A 16,782-nucleotide genomic window follows, 5' to 3' on the forward strand; every position below is an offset into this window, starting at 1 on the left:
GGGAAAGAATGCTGGCCCCACGTAGGATATTTTATGGGGCCCTCTGAGCCTTCTTCTCATTTTCAAGATGGGGGTATCACCTGCCTTTATGGCGTTTTGGCAGCTGGCACAGCTATGAGTACAATAAATGGACTGTCATCACTGCAATTATTACACAAGCTCTACAGTATGATTCCATGAAAAGTCCTCTCCAGCCTCTTTCTTTGGCTCCTTCTCCAGGCCACTTGCAGCCACTTCTCTTACCCTGAGCATCTCTAGGGTCTAGTATTTGCGCTCTTTTCTCAGGATAAAATGGCCCTTTCTCCCCTGGCCTGCCAAACCTATACTTTGTTTTGTTTGTTTGCCTTTCCCTCAGGCCCAGCTCAAATACCACTTTCTTTTAAAAGCCTTCCATGGTTCCCCCTGCCGTAGTAGAATCTTCATCACCTGTGCCTTGTGATACCTTGTTTTTATCCTACTTGTCCCATGATGTGGAGGCGTATATGTTTATCTTATCTCTGTGCAAAACCCTTGAGGCAAAGAGGTGCTAAAATCCCAACTTCTGGTTCAAAATAGGGCAGGAAATACAGAGGGCTGTTTGGGAGAAATGATCCCAGAATAGTTCATGTTAGAAAGTGGAAGTGGTCTCTACCATATACTGAAAAAATGGTTCCCTTAATGGTAAATGCTCCAGAAATAATTTCCAGAAAATCTTGAATTCAACACACAATAATTCAGTTCAGCCAGCAACTGTTTAGAACCTGCTTTGTGCAAGCTCCTGTTACAGCTTGTGTGAAATACAATGACCTACATATATTCTCAGATCTCCTGGGCCCTCATCCTGGTGGGAGACCTCAGCCCACCCCCAAACAACAATGCTACATAGTGGTTCAGGGTGTGTCCTGTGTTCTGTGTGTGGGTGAAGGGACCGCTCAGCTCTGATTAGTGGGAGAGGGTAGTACTTCATTCTTAGTGGACTATATCCAATGAGAAAAATAACTCCGTCCAGGGATTTCCTTTTTAATTCAACTTTGGAGAGCTGAAAGGAAAATAAAAAGATTGTCTCAACAGGGCGTTTGTAAAGACTGGGAGCTAAGAAATGGGGCGGGCTCCCCCCCAAGCTTCCACCTTGCTCACTCTGTGCCTTTTTGCTTCTGTACTGTCTCCCCACACACTCTTCCCTGCCCACACCCCCAGCCCTTCAGTCATCAATTTCTCTGAACTCTGACTCATTCCATTCTTTTCAACTTTCTCAAGCCTTCTCTGACCTCAATATGTACCCTCATGAGCTCCTCGAAGTTTCTTCCATTATACTTTCTTTATTTTTTTTCCATTATACTTTCTTTTTTTTTTTTTTTAAAGATTTTATTTATTTATTCATGATAGTCACAGAGAGAGAGAGAGAGAGGCAGAGACACAGGCAGAGGGAGAAGCGGGCTCCATGCACCGGGAGCCCGACGTGGGATTCGATCCCGGGTCTCCAGGATCGCGCCCTGGGCCAAAGGCAGGCGCCAAACCGCTGCGCCACCCAGGGATCCCTCCATTATACTTTCTTTAATAACAATTAAAAGTTCTTTATGAAATCATTTGTTTAAAATATGTCTTTCCTATAGCCGCCTAAGGTCTGCGGGAAGAAGGACTATGTCTTCTTGTCACTGCTATATCTTGGTTTTCACACACAGTGCCTTGCATAGAGTGGATGCTGAATAAATATCTGATGAATGAATAAATGCATAATTGAATGAATGAGCCAGAGGAGGAAAAATTGATTAGAACTGTGTGATCCCTGTAAGGATAAAAGAGAATGGATGTGACCAGCAGACCTGCTGCTGGGGAAGAAGAGGACTAGTATAGAAGTAGGAAGCTCAGCCACCGACAAAAGAAAAAGTTATGGTCAAGAGGATAAGGTGCTGAAAGAAGAAAATGGTATCATGGGGAGCCATGCTCTGATCTCTTGTTCTTTTTTTTTTTTTTTTTTAAGATTTTATTTATTTATTCGTGAGAGACAGAGAGAGAGAGGCAGAGACACAGGCAGAGGGAGAAGCAGGCTCCATGCAGGAAGCCTGACATGGGGACTCAATCCGGGGACTCCAGGATCACGACCTGAGCCAAAGGTAGATGCTTAACTGCTGAGCCACCCAGGTGTCCCATGATCTCTTGTTCTATTTACAATCCTCCTCTTCTAAAGACGAAATGAAGAAAAAGAAAAAACCTCCTAATGTCTGGGCCTCACTTGCTGAACTGAGCACCTTTGTTCAAATAATTGCCATGTCTCAGATTCCTACTGTGAAAGGTACGTTGCAAACACCTAGATCAGAGCTTCCTTGAAGTCTTGAAGGCATTTCCGTATTTCTCCTTACGAGAAGCTTTGTTGGGGCCCCATAAGTGCTGGTAAAGAGTCCTGGCTTTATGAGAGTGAAAGTCTTAATCTGGTATCATTCACATAGTCCATGATGGGAATGGTGCCAACCCAATTGTATTAGTCAATTTCTCCAGAGAAACAGAACTGGTAGGAGATATATAGATAAAGTTTAGACAAATGATAGATAGACATTGATTGATTGACTGATTGATTCATTGATTATAAGAACTTGGCTCATGTGACTATGGGACCAAGAAGTCCCAAGACATCTAGTCCAAAGGCCTTAGAACCAGAAGAACTGATGGTATAAGTTCTAGTCCAAGTCCAAAGGTAGCAGAAGATCAATGTCCCAGCTCAGAGATCCTCAAACAGAAGGAGTGAATTATTCCCCCTTCACCTTTTTCTGTTCAGGCCCTCAACTGGCTAGATGTGGCCCACCCACATTATGATACCATCTGCTTTACTCAGGCTACTAATTCAAATGCTAGTTTCATCCTGAAACATCATCCCAGACACTTCTAGGAATTATGTGAAATCAATTACCTGGGCAACCCTGTCAGGTTGACATATAATATTAATTATCGTATCAACATAATATTTTGAAACCCAGCTTCCTGTTATGTTAGAACTTCTGGAAACTCATTATCTCTTTGAAACTACATAGCATACCCCATCTGAACTTCCTTATTAGACTTCAGAGTTTAAGAAAGTGTAAAAAGATTAAGGCTAATCTAGGGGAATACTGGAGGCATAGGGTGCTTTGGGATGGTATCAGACATCATAGATGGGATGCCTTCAAGTAGAACTTAAACTGGTTCTTATCAACCAGTTCCTAAGAGGGTGCTGTTCTTATTTTTAAATGCCATTTGAAGAGAACAACAGACCTGGAAAATTGCACTCAGCATATCCTGTCCTCCCAACATACATTTAATTCACAAAATTGAAGTTTGATCCAATCTATTCATGGTGGTCAGGAATCAGCCAGAAGAGTATATAACAAGCAGCCCCAGGATTTAAGAGAAAGGTTTCAGGCAGATGTAAATTTAAATCCTGGGCTCTGTCATTCACAAGACTTATAACCTTGGTCAATTTACTGGATCTTTGTAAGCTTCCATGTCCTTATCTCTGAAATGCAGATGATGATTTAGTACCTATTTTATGTGTGGATTAAAAGAGAGAGACCATGTAAAAGTACAGCACCTGGCACTGATAATGTCAAATGAATATTAGTTGTTATTATTATTAAAATCAGGATTTTGTTAGATTTCTTTCTTCCTTCAGTTGACGCAGCTTCCCATAGATCATCTGTGACTGCCCAAGTCTGGATCTGTCTCCAGCTCTGCTCCATCAATACCTTTTCTGAGGCTATGAATATATAACGAGACTTCTGGTTAAAGGTGGTGTGTGTTTATCTCAGAGCTCTCCTCCAAATTCCATTTTGATGACAATAGAGGATTTTTTTTTAATAAAAGAAGCGTAACTCATCAAATAAAGAGAACAGAGAAAAGACAGCAGTGTGAAAAAAAAAAGGCAAGGAAATCTTAGAAGGATGAAAGTGGATGAGTGGAGACTCCTATATATATATATACACATATGTGTGTGTATATATAATACTGTTAAAAGTTTCTTGTATATTCTTCCAGAGAAATGTTGTGCATATATAAATATGCATGCATATGCGTGTGTACACTTATTTGCGTGGGTATATATAGCTGATCGCTAGAAGAATATACAAGAAATGTCCAACTGTGGTTGCCAGTGGCTGAGGAATGGGAGTTACAGGGGTGGGTGGTATGGGGGTTCATCATACTCTTGAATCTTTTTGTGTACCCTATATATGCATTATCTATTCACAATGATGATGATAAATGAAACAAAGATAGTGAAATACCTGATTTGTTATTCTCAGTGCCAATATTGGCAACTGAAATCCTTGATATCACACCCCACCCCAATGTCCCCAGGAAAGAGTCATATCCTGGAGAAAGAGGAGTGGGTGGTGCTGGGAAGCCTGCTGGCCTTGCACCCCCACCACTATGACCCCCTGCTCTGGGCTGCTGTCTCTGGTGAATACTGCTCTACTGCTGGCGCCTTTGGGTTGTGCCTTCCCTTTGGTTTTTACCCAGGCGCAACCCTGTGGCCAGCTCCATTCCAGCCAGACCTAGTCCACCTCGGTGACCTGTGCTCCCTCTTGCGTGGAAATGGAGTTCAGACAGAGAAAAGTCCTTCTTTTCCTTACTTCCTTGCCTTTTTTCTTTCAGTCAGCTTACTCACTCAAGAGCTAGCCTGTCTAGGCTCCATTTTTGGTTAAGCCACTTACTAGCTGTGTGACCTTCAATGACTTTCCTAAACTTTCTATCAGTTTTCTCAGTGATGAGAGGGTAAGAGTAGAAACTTGCCTTCACAGAACTGTTGTAAGGGTTCTCCTAAGTTAAATTAAATAATAATACAATGAATGACTTGTACATGGCACATAGGGAATGCTCAAAGAGCATTAGATGTTCTTTGCATATTTACATAGTATCATACTCAGATATTTACTGAGCATGCCTATGTCACCGTATGCTGGTGAGACAATGACAAGTGGAACAGGATCACTTCCCATAATCACAGTTTGTCAGAGAACAGCCTGGCAAACAGTCCAACAGCATGCAGCAGGATAAGTCCTATGATAGTTACAGCATGTTCTGTGGGAATCCCTTACCCTGTGTGGGAGCCATGGGAGGCAACAAAAGGCAAGATGACTTGAACACTGTAGTAAAAGTGAGAGGTCTGCGCAAAGTCAAGTGAAGCAGAGAGGTTGGAAATATCCTTGAACAAAATGATTATCAGTGAGCATAAATTACCTTCTAGCTTCAGTTCTCAAGGTTTCCTCTGGTGACATATAAATAAGACTTTTGAAGTGACCCCATGGAGAGTCACAGCTTATTCTGGCTCATTAGCAGATAGAAGCCTTCCCTCACTTCGTTGGTCTAATGGCTTAGCCTGTGCAGGCTTTTCTGAGAGGAAGGTTAGGAAGTGTTGAGAAAGGCAAGGGCAACTCTACCTCTTGCAACAAAAGTTAGATCCTGAATGGCACTGGGGTTCTCATTTCTGTCATCTAAGCAGAAATCTGGTACAATCAGGCAGCATGCTCTCAACTCTCTTGGGTATGAAAACTTTCATTCTCTTGGGTATGAAAACTTTCATAACACAGATTTAATATTTTCCTTGCATTTTTTTTCATCAAATGTGTCCTGCTTGCTGAAGTCAAAAGAGAGTAATAGTTAGGTACATAGATTTGGGACATAACCTAGATTAATAAAGCCTCACTCTGTACACCAGCCACCTATACTTGTATGGAATATGAAGTCCCAGTTTATCATCTATAAAATAGTATCTAGCTCATGAGTTACTATAAAAAATTAAATGAGATAAACCACATATAGTATCTAGCACAGATTTTTTCACATATCATTTAATATATATTTAAATATCATCTATCTATCATCTATGGTTAAGCCTCCACCCCTGAAATCAGCAGACATCATGGCTTTCTCTCCCAGCCTGACATTGTCCTCTATAGGTGGGGCCAGAGAAGGTGGTCAATGGCTTGGCCTATCTATTCCTTTGCACACTTTGTAAGCCTCTGGACTATCTTGATCTTATGTAAAATGAACAGCACAGATTTGCCCAGAAACGAGCAACACTGATAAATAGAATTTGTTCTCCTAAGACCTCTTTAGGATTTAGAGTGAGAGAAAACTTGAGACAAGGCCATGCGCACATATCTTCCCCAGAGAAGACGAACCTGAGTGGAGGACATGATTTGTGACTGTTAAGTTTTCTTGATTTTGAAGGTGTCAAAAATTTCTACAAGAAAAGGAGAGCCAAGACATTGCTAAAGTCCAATTTATCCAATCCTAGTCTCCCCCAGGGTGGAGATCATTGAGAAATCAATAGCATTCACTATAGCCTGACTCAAGTAGTACTCAAAAATAGTAAAAGTAGGGGTACCTGAGGGGCTCAGTCTTGGTTTCAGCTCAGGTCATGATCTCATGGTTTGTGAGATTGAGCCCCAGGATGGGCTCTGTGCTCAGCAGGGAGTCTGCTTGAAGATTCTCTCCCTCTGCCCATCTTCCCACTCATGCAATCTCTCTCTCAAATAAATAAGTAAATCTTAAAAAAATAAAATTAAAAATCTTTAAAATTTAAAAAATAGAAAAAGTAAAAACATAAGTAAATCTTTAAAAAAATATTAAAAATCTTTAAAATTTAAAAAATAGAAAAAGTAAAAATAATGTAACCACTTCACATCTTTTAGTCGCTACTATCAAAAAAAAATGGGTAAGTAATAGAAAACAGTGTTGGCAAGGATATGAAGAAATTGGACCCCTTATATAAAATGCCATAGTCACTGTGGGAAACAGTATGGCGGTTCCTCAGCAAATTAAAAATAGAATTACCATATGATCCAGCAACTCCACTTCCAGGCATTACCCAAAAGGGTTAAAAGCAGGATCTTGGAAGGATATTTATACACCCATGCTAATAGTAGTATTATTTATAATCACCAAGAGTAGAAGCAAATAAATGTCCAAAGACCAATGAATGGATAAACAAAATGTTCTATACATACAGTGGAATATTATTCAGCCTTTAAAAGGAGAATAATTCTGGGGCGCCTGAGTGGCTCAAACAGTTAAGCATCTGTCTTTGGCTATGTCAGGATCTCAGGGTCCTGGAGTCCCTCATCAGGCTCTACACTCAGCATATAGTCTGCTTCTCCTTCTCCCTCTGCTCCTCCCTCCCACTCATGTTCTCTCTCCCAAATAAATAAATAAAATCCTAAAAAAAAAAAAAAAAAAGGGAAAGGAATTCTGATGTATTCTACAGGATGGATGAACCTTGAGAACATTACACTAAGTGAAATAAGGCAGTCCTGGGATCCCTGGGTGGCGCAGTGGTTTGGCGCCTGCCTTTGGCCCAGGGCGCGATCCTGGAGACCCGGGATCGAATCCCACGTCGGGCTCCCAGTGCATGGAGTCTGCTTCTCCCTCTGCCTATGTCTCTGCCTCTCTCTCTCTCTCTCTCTGTGTGACTATCATAAATAAATAAAAAATTTTAAAAAAAGGCAGTCCCAAAAGGACCAATGTGCATGATTTCACTTATATCTCTAAGGAGCTACTTAGAGAAGTCAAATTCATAGAGGCAGAAAGTAGTATGGTAGTTTCCAGAAGGTGGGGGTTAGGGGAATGGAAAGTTATTTAATGGGTATAGAGTCTTAGTTTTGCAAAATGAAAGAGTTTTGGAGACTGGTTGCACAACAATGTAAATATATCTACTATTAAACTATACACATAAAAAATTATTATTTTATAGTTTGAATTCTTTCATTGACTCACTGGAGTTAACATCATGAGCCAAGGACTGTTGAAGGCATCAGAAATTCACTGATGAACCGAACTAGACATTGGTTCCATTACATTGGGATTGGTAGGGAGGAAATAAATAAAGGAAACATTAAGGGATTATGAGTGTTATGGAAACAAGCAGGAGGCTGAGTTTAAGATCAATGGAATTGGAGGTTATCCTAATGAAATTGACCTGAGGGATCTATTGTGCCTAGCTCTTGGAGCTGGGAAGAAAGCACATTCCACGTGGAGGGTTCAACACGTGCCAGTGCCATTCAGAAGCTTTGTGACAATAAGCGTGTATTACCCAGAGACCATGTGCCATCTTGGGTTTGTTGTTAGCATCCTCAGCATTTTTATAAGCTCTGTCAAAACAAAACTGAGAGTGGCCTCAACTCTAGATTTTTCTATTACCAGTAATCTGCATAATGCCTCAATCTCCTTCTTGAAAGTTGTCAGGTTTCATAATGTGCATGTGATATTGGGTGTAGCCTTGAGCTCCACAGTCAGTATGGATGGTACCTTCATTTCTGACTCAACTCTTCATGTCCTGGTGGTGATCATTGCTGTCTTAGACATGACTCCTTAGGGGTGATGGTATTCATCATCCCCGTGATGGTAGTTTTGGCCTCAACACTCAACCAAATGGATGTAGCTCTGCTTTCTGCCTTAACTACAGAATGGCTTACCAGAATCTCTGGGTTGACATCCTTTGCAGATTTGTCAAATATTTGGGGAAGTCGTAATGTTATGACTGGTGTGTTCAGAAGAACAGAGTGTGTATATTTGACCATTTACCCATGGCTAGGTCCCAGAAACAACTTTAGAGTTTGTAGCTTACACTGTCATTTTTCTGCTTCGGTTCTTTATAGCATTTTATTCCTGGGCACTATCGGAGCCAATGGAAAGTGAAGTACCATTGAATGAAGAAAACAAAGTGAGAGCTAAAAAACCCCTCATGATTATGGGTGTTGAGGTCTACCCAGGTGTGGTACCTGTTATGGTCAATAAAGTACCACATTGCCCATTGTGTTAGTCTTTTTTGGGTGCCACAGGGTTGGTGGCAGCTACCAAAGTAGCTTAGGTTGGCCGATCCCAGGAATGCTTGGAAGGGGAGTGACTGTGTTCTTTCCAACAAGAACTCACTCTAATTCTCTTTAGGCTTTTAAAAAAATCTTTTATTGTCTCAGTCTATGTGATATGTGTTGGCAGAAACACATATAGCTAAATCATTAGCTTAGCTAAATCATTCTTCTTCTTATGAGAGAGAGAGAGAGAGAGAGAGAGAGAGAGAGAGAGAGAGAGAGAGTATTTTGTAAATGGTTCTTGATATCCTGAGGCTTGGCACTGTAGAAAATGCTTGGTTGAAGACAGTCCAAAAGAACACAGTGGCTTGGATACTCTAAAGATCAACTGCAGGAAAGGTTACCTGATACTGCCTGGCCTCCCCAAACTTGTTCTCCTTGTTCCTCTTTGCCCTCATGGAAAGCCCAGAGTACTGTGCTTTTGCTGCTTGTCAAGGGAGAAATCTGGCTTTTAAACAAGAGTAGGGAGGAAGCAAAACAAGCGCAATGACTACACACATCTTGAGGGGGAGCTCAGAGGGAAGCTGTGGCTTCTGAAGCTCCAGTTGGCTAAGGCTCTTCAGAGATTTTGCCAGATTCTCTGTTGTTTGGCAGTGGAATCTCTGTCAGCTGCTCAAACAAAGGCCCCAAACTGGATCTGCTTCCTCCTTCATGTTCTGTAAGCCTGAGGGGTCTTCACTGGGTGAGACGTGGCCCTGAGGATGAGGAAGCAGGAGTCCCCCTACCTGCATTCTGGTAAAAACACACCACAGGAGCTTGAGACCAGTACAGGTAATTCCAGCAGAACTGCAGTCCAGGTGGGGAGGCAGCCCACAACAGAGTCAGGGGCCAATGGGGTTCATAGGATATGGAAACAGACTCTTCTTACATAATCCATAGCTAGTTCCAGACTATTGACATGTGGAAGCAAAGGCCCAGGGAGAAGTCTGGGCGCATCCAGAGAAAATCGGGACTTTTTATTGAGACCCTTAATAAAAGGGTCATCCCTTAACCCAGTATTTCCTCAAGGGAGTCAAATCCTGCCTGATAAACTGACTGTCATGTTTAGAGATGTGGGTACATAGAGATTATCAATCTCACATCCTTCCTTCTTCTCTGTTAGAAACTTCAGATCTCCTCCTTTGTTCCCACAGTTCAAAAGTGAAGACCTGTGGGTTTTGGAATTAACCCGTAGGGTGGCACATGGCAGTCAGCAGAACACAAGAAAATAAGAGTGAATTAGATTGATGGTGGTCATAGCATTAGAAGGTTTCCATGTACTTCCTTTTATAACAAGAGCAAGCTCTGAGCCACAACAACTGACATTTCCATGAGCTGGGAAGCCTCTATGGATGGGATAATTTTCTGTTATCACCCACAGCAAAGAGAAATGATGCTTTTCACAAAGATCTAAGGTTCTGTCCAGGACCACATAATGACTGGCTTTTCCCTTCTCTGAGTTTATATTCTAAGATTGGATGAGAGAGACAAATCATCAATTTGCACATATTCATTAATGGTGATTATAAAGGAACTGTGTAGGCACAGGATAGCATTGGGAGACTGTCTTAGACCATTTGGGCTGCTCTAATAGAATACCATAGACTGGGTGGCCCAGAAACGATGAACATTTATTTCTCACAGTTCTGGAGGCTGAGAAGTCCAAGATCAAGTTGCCAGTAAAATCAGTGTCTGATGAAGACCTGCTTCCTGGTTCATGGACAGTAGTCTTCTTTCTTCATCCTCACATGATGGAAGGGACAGGGAGCTCTCAGGGGTCTCTTTTATAAGGCACTAATTCCATTCACAAGGATTCCAGCTTCATCACCTATTTACCTCACCTCCTAATACCATCATACTGGTAATTAGGTTCACAACATATGAATGGGGACGGAGGATGCAAACATTGAATAGAAAGCAGAAAGTATAAGGCAGTTTACAAAAAAAAAAAAAAAGTAGTACAGAAAGATTTTAGCATCTACAGTTCCTGGTTAATTAACAGGAAGAATGGAAAAACTGAAACTTTGGTTAACTCCCATGCTATCTGGCTATCCTGCTTTTACCTCACAGATTATGGGATTATGTGAGATATCTAACAGTTTGGAGGAAATGCTATCTCAATGCAAAATGATTTCGAAATAGAGCATCTCATCAAAATAGAGCACTCATAAAGCCTGAGGCCATCAGAATCTCCTGGGATGCGTCCTGAAATGCAGATTCCAGGACTCCAACCCAGCTCTACTTAATCAGAATCAGAAGCATGAGCCCAGAGAAATCTGTATTTTGAATAAATTCTCTATGTGGCTCTTATGCCCATCAAAGTTTGAGAACCCCTGCCAAAACCCCAAATCAGGAGCCAGCCCAGTGAGTCTTGAACTTTCCCATCCTTCAAGAAAACAAAAAGTTCACAGAAAAGAAAGTGTGATAGCTTTGTGGAGTTCTCTCACACTCCTGGAGAACTGTGTGTACATGAGCTGTAATCAGACCCATAAGGAGAAAGCTGTGACAGGAAAGGTTTTCACTCAGCCCACAGAGCTAGTTGAATGAGATCAATAACCTTTGCCAAAACCTAATCATGCAGAGCCGCCATGAATAACTTTAATATTTTAAAGCCCCCACAGCACAGCCAGGATCTCCAGCCAACTCAGAGAGCCTTTCCAATGTCAGTGCCACCTTTTGTTTAAAATTGCTGCCTGTCAGGGCGCCCTTCCAAATCAAAACATCATTTAAAGAATGCTATAGAAATTCTAATACCAGAATATGCATTGCGCCAGTTTGGACAAAATTTCCAGTGGAAGAAATCTCCTAAAACATTTTTATGACAACATCTATTTAAGCTTGACCAAAAACAAGGTTTCAAGGAAATTTTCTTATTTGATATTTGGATACAATATAAATTCCCTAAGAAAAACTAGATGTATGAAAAGGCAAATTATAATATTACTATTTTTGGTGATACCTTCTTTTTAGTTAAAAAAAAAGTTATATTAAAACCAGCCATTCTACATCATGAAATTCACCAACTGCCCTCTGCTAATTTTGAGAAATATTATCGTATTCATGTTCTCAAGAATTTTGACCTATTAGGGAACCCTGAAGAATAATTAACACTTACAAAACTGTCCTATTCAACATTATTTCTTCATTATCTAGTTCATAAATTCACCCGGCAAGCTTTTGTTGGTTTGCCTTGTTCTGTTCTGCTGGTCAGGCTGCCAATGGCTGAGTCTCACTCCCAGATTCTTGTTTCACGGGTCTGAGGTGAGGCCCAGGCGACTACAATGTGCAGCCAGGGTTGAGATGTCCATTTACAGCCAATGCAATAGGTTTTCCCCAAGATATTATCAGAGAAGAAATTTTCACTGATATAGGCGCCTTACATTCATAATTCAAGAGTTTCTAAATTAAAAGGATTTTCAGCCTCTAATTCTGTTATGCAAACAAGCCAACTGTTCTATGCATCCCATAGTTATGTGATCTAAGTCTCCAGGAGTCGCTGAGCCTAATTCTTTCGGAGTCTACTAGGGTAACTCCAACATCTGAGTATAAAGAGTGTTATTTCTGAAGACCTCTCTAAGTTGGGCCAGGTTATGTATGCAGCTTTGATTGTGCGTGTTAAGGCACCGAACTATTGAAACATGTTGTCTCCTTGGTTAGGTCTACTGGGCGGAGCCTGATACATCAAGATGCTCCCAATGCAGATGAAGGGGAGGACTCAACAGAAGATGGCTTGCTGTCAGTATTTGAGGCTGTGACTCCCAAAATTCTAGTCCCCACCACCTCAATCCCACTTTACTCCCAATGTACAACCAGTGGTTTCTCATCTCATCTCTTTGCTCAAGATTTGCCCTGCCTGGCATCTGTCCCTACCCTCCCCCTCACCACTGAAATACTCTTTTCTCTCATCTGATCGAACTGTGTTCAGGTCTCTCCAGTGGCACTTCTCTCAGAAACAACCTCTGACATTCAGAGTGATTCTCTAGTAAAACTTTCAAATGAAGCATAAACTGGGGGGCCCCTCACTTGCATGTGTCCCTTCTAAGCCAGTGGATAGGGTCCTAGCAGTGTTTTCACATGGTTGGGTTTGTCAAATAAGATGTTCAGAAGTAAGATATTGTTTCAGACTCTCTACTTCAACTACCCTTGGATTAAACTTCCTCTTGTATCAGGTAGCATGGGAGTGACCACGAGCACTTTTGGGAATCAGGGGAAAGCGACATCGAGTTTGGAACACATTTGGTTGGTTTAATGGAATAATATATTTATGTGGTTGTCAGTACAGGAATAGTGTATCAATCAGAATTTGGGCATAGAAAGAGAACCAGTAGGAAATATTAACATAATGGAGAGAGAGAGAGAGAGAGAATAGGCAAATGTCTATAGAGAAAGGGAAAGTCAGGAGCAAGTTGGAACTCCATGAGCCAAAACTTTCTGAAAAGCAGGAATTTGCCCCCAACCCCCACCCTTGGGAAAGCCTAAGCCCAGTTTTGAGACCATTCAACTGATTAAGTTAGGCCTGCACAGGATAATAGCCCCAACTTAATGTCACCTGATTAGGGACTTTAATTACTTTTGCAGAATCCCTTCACAGAGCAGCTGTGAGTACTGTAGTTCAGCCTTGTGAGACTGCATGTCCAACAACCACCTCTCAATTGGTTTCTGGGAATGTACCTACCATCCACTGTATCCAATCGTCCAGACCCAATTGGAAGGCTGACAACCAGAATTAATTTATTCAGCAGTATGAGCATATCCTTAACGTACCCAGGACCACAGTAAGTGGACTTAGAGAAGAAACAACATTAAACATTTGAAACCAGACACTAGTCTACGGAAATTCCTTCGATTACGACAGGGTAAAAAATTTGAGTAGAAATTTCAGTTGCCATCAGAGCCAAATCAAAATGGAGGGTTGAAGTAATGCAGCATATACAATATAAAAGCACTATGTGGCTTTTCTTTTTCTCTTTTTTTGCTGGGAATGTGGTCAGAGTTTTATTAAATACATTACTTCACCTGTAACTTGGAAAAACATTTTTGTAACACCTCAAAAAAAAATGAGAAATTCTTCTATAGGTGCTGGTAGACTGCACATTGGGATGTGTAGAAAATATACCTTATTTTGTCATTTTTAAATTTATTTGTTAAAGGGGTGCCTGGGTGGCTCAGTCAGTTAAACATCTGCCTTCGGCTCAGGTCTTGATCCCAGGGTCCTGGAATCGAGCCCCACACTGGGTTCTCTACTCCACAGGGAGTCTGTTTCTCCCTCTGCCCCTCCCCATACGTGTGCTTTTTCATGTTTTCTTGCACTCTCAATCTCTCTCCCTCAAATAAATAACTAAAATCTTTTTTAAAAATAATAAATAAATAAAAATAAATAAATAAATAAATAAAATTTGTTAAAGAATTAGAGTAAAATACAAGCCAAATGAATGGGAATATAAAACTGTAGAGGCCGAGAAAATTAAGGCCATTCCACCTCAAGTTCAGCGTTAGCACAAGTTCAGCCATCTCAGGCCCCTGTGAATTAGAGCTGAACTTTACCTTACTTCATTTAAGGCCCATATTAGAATGAGAACAGAGCTGAAGCCAGTGGCAGGAGCCCCATATCAGAATGAGAACAGAGCTTAATGCCCTTGAAAGCCCCATATCAGAATGTAAACAGAACTTGAGAAATTCCTCCACCCTTTCTGAAGGTCCCCTAGACCAGCCCATTTTTATAAGCTAAGCTGGAACCCACCTTGGGGTCCAAGTCCCTGCTCCTCTGTGTCGGGTATACTTGGACCCAAGCTCGAGCTTGTTAATAAACCCTCATGTACTTGCATCTGTGTCGGTTCCTTGGTGGTTTCTCGGATTCGCAATCTTGGCCACAACAGAAACAAAGCAAAAATAAGCCAACAGAAAATTGGAAATTTTGAAAGTTGCAAAATGAAACCAACAGTATTATCTGACATCAAGATGGAAATAGGAACAAGAAAATCTTTAGATCATTCCCAAAGCAATAATTTATTAACAGGAAGGGATTGATTTCAAGTTGAAGTAATGAAAAGACTCTCAGGTTATATGGTAATTTAGTTAATGATGAAAATGAAGAGAACTGAATCATATGAACATATTAGAAAAAGATTTGAATTGTTAGCTGATTTGACACAAAATACCAACCTCACCAAACACATCATATGACATTATAAAAATGTCAACAAACTGATTAGTGATTATTACAGATTCAAACTTGTTTATGATTACTCATTATACTTTCATGCACACACATGTGAACTCAAAATAAATGCCCTAATGTATTAGTGCTTGTAGATGAATGAAATTCAAGAGTTTTTTCATATTTTCTCATAATTCTAAAATGTATACATTATCAATAACATGTTATATAGTTAGAACTATAAACTATCAAAGAATTTTTTAAAAATTCTATCATGCTGAAGACTGCATTATCTTTCTATTCTCTCCATAAAAAAATATTGCAAAAACCATTGCCATAAAGGGGGGAGATGGTTAATTTATGTGTCCACTTGTTTGGCCATGGTGCCCAGATAGTTGCTCAAGCATATTCTGGACGTTTCTATGAAGGAGTTATTTTGGATGAGATTAACATTTGAGTCAGTGGACTTTGAGCAAAGCAGATTACCCTCCTTCATGTGGGTGAGGCTTGTCTAATCTGTTGAAGGCCTTTGTATAGAACAAAGCCTGACCTTCCTTGAGTGAGTCTGCCAGCGGACTGCCTCTGGACTCAAACTGCACCTGGGTCTTCAGCCTGTCCACGTAGCCTGTACATTTCGGACTTACCAGACTTCCACAATTGCATGGGCCTTTTCTTTAAGATATCTCTTTCTTGGGTTGCCTGGGTGGCTTCAGCCTTCATGCCTTCAGCTCAGGGCATGATCCTGGGGTCCTGGATTGAGTCCCACATCGGGCTCCCTGCAGGGAGCTTACTTCTCCTTCTGCCTGTGTTTCTGTCCCCCTTCCCTCTGTGTCTCTCATGAATAAAAAAAATAAAATCTTTAAGACAAAATAAATAAAATACAATATATCTTTCTCCATTTAGATAACTAAGTAGATAAAAAGATAAATAGATGGCAGGTAGACAGACAGCCACATCCTTTGGTTCAGTTTCTCTGGGAAACCCTGACAAATACAAGGGACAATCAAAAGAAGTGCTGAATTGTGTCCCCCCACTCCCCCCAAATTCAAATATTGGTGCCCTAACCCCTAGTACCTCAGAATGTGACTGTATTGGAAGACAAGATCCTGAGGGAGGGTACCAAGTTAAAAAACAAGGTCTTTGACGTATGACCTAGTCCAATCTGACTGGTATCTTTATAAGAGGAGGTAGGACAGGGACGTCTGAGTGACTTGGTAGTTGAGCATCTCTGCCTTAGGCTCAGGTCATGATGTCCTGGGATCGAATCCTGCACTGGGGTCCCTACAAGGACCCTGCTTCTCCCTCTGCCCATATCTCTGCCTCTCTCTCTGTGTCTCTCATGAATAAAAAATAAATAAAAATCTTTAAAAATAAAAGAAGAGGTAGTACACACGTGGAGACACCAGGAACCTCTGCACACAGAGCGAAGACATAGGAAGGGGTAGCAAGTAGGCAGTGATCTGCAACCCAGAGAGACAGCATCAGAGGAAGCCACCCTTTGCCAGCACCATGATCTTGGTCTTCCTGCCTCCAGAACTATAAACTGTCAGAAAGCTGAAAGACAATAAACTTCCATGGTTTAAGGCATGGGTCCATGGTATTTTGTGATAGTAGATGCTAGAAAACCAATACAAAGTATATCGGGTAGCTAATAATTAAAAAACAAGCATAATTATCTTGAATTTATGATATTTGCTGTACATGCCAACTTTAAAAAATTGTAATTTCTCACATTTCTTTTTTCACTTTGAATACATTTTCACTTTTCGTACCTGTTTTTTTGTATTATCTTTCTTCAAGAGCCCCACCCTCCAAAGTGAATGCTGC

The sequence above is a fragment of the Canis lupus genome, chromosome 2 (genome assembly GCF_003254725.2).
Source record: "Canis lupus dingo isolate Sandy chromosome 2, ASM325472v2, whole genome shotgun sequence".
NCBI lineage: Eukaryota > Metazoa > Chordata > Mammalia > Carnivora > Canidae > Canis > Canis lupus.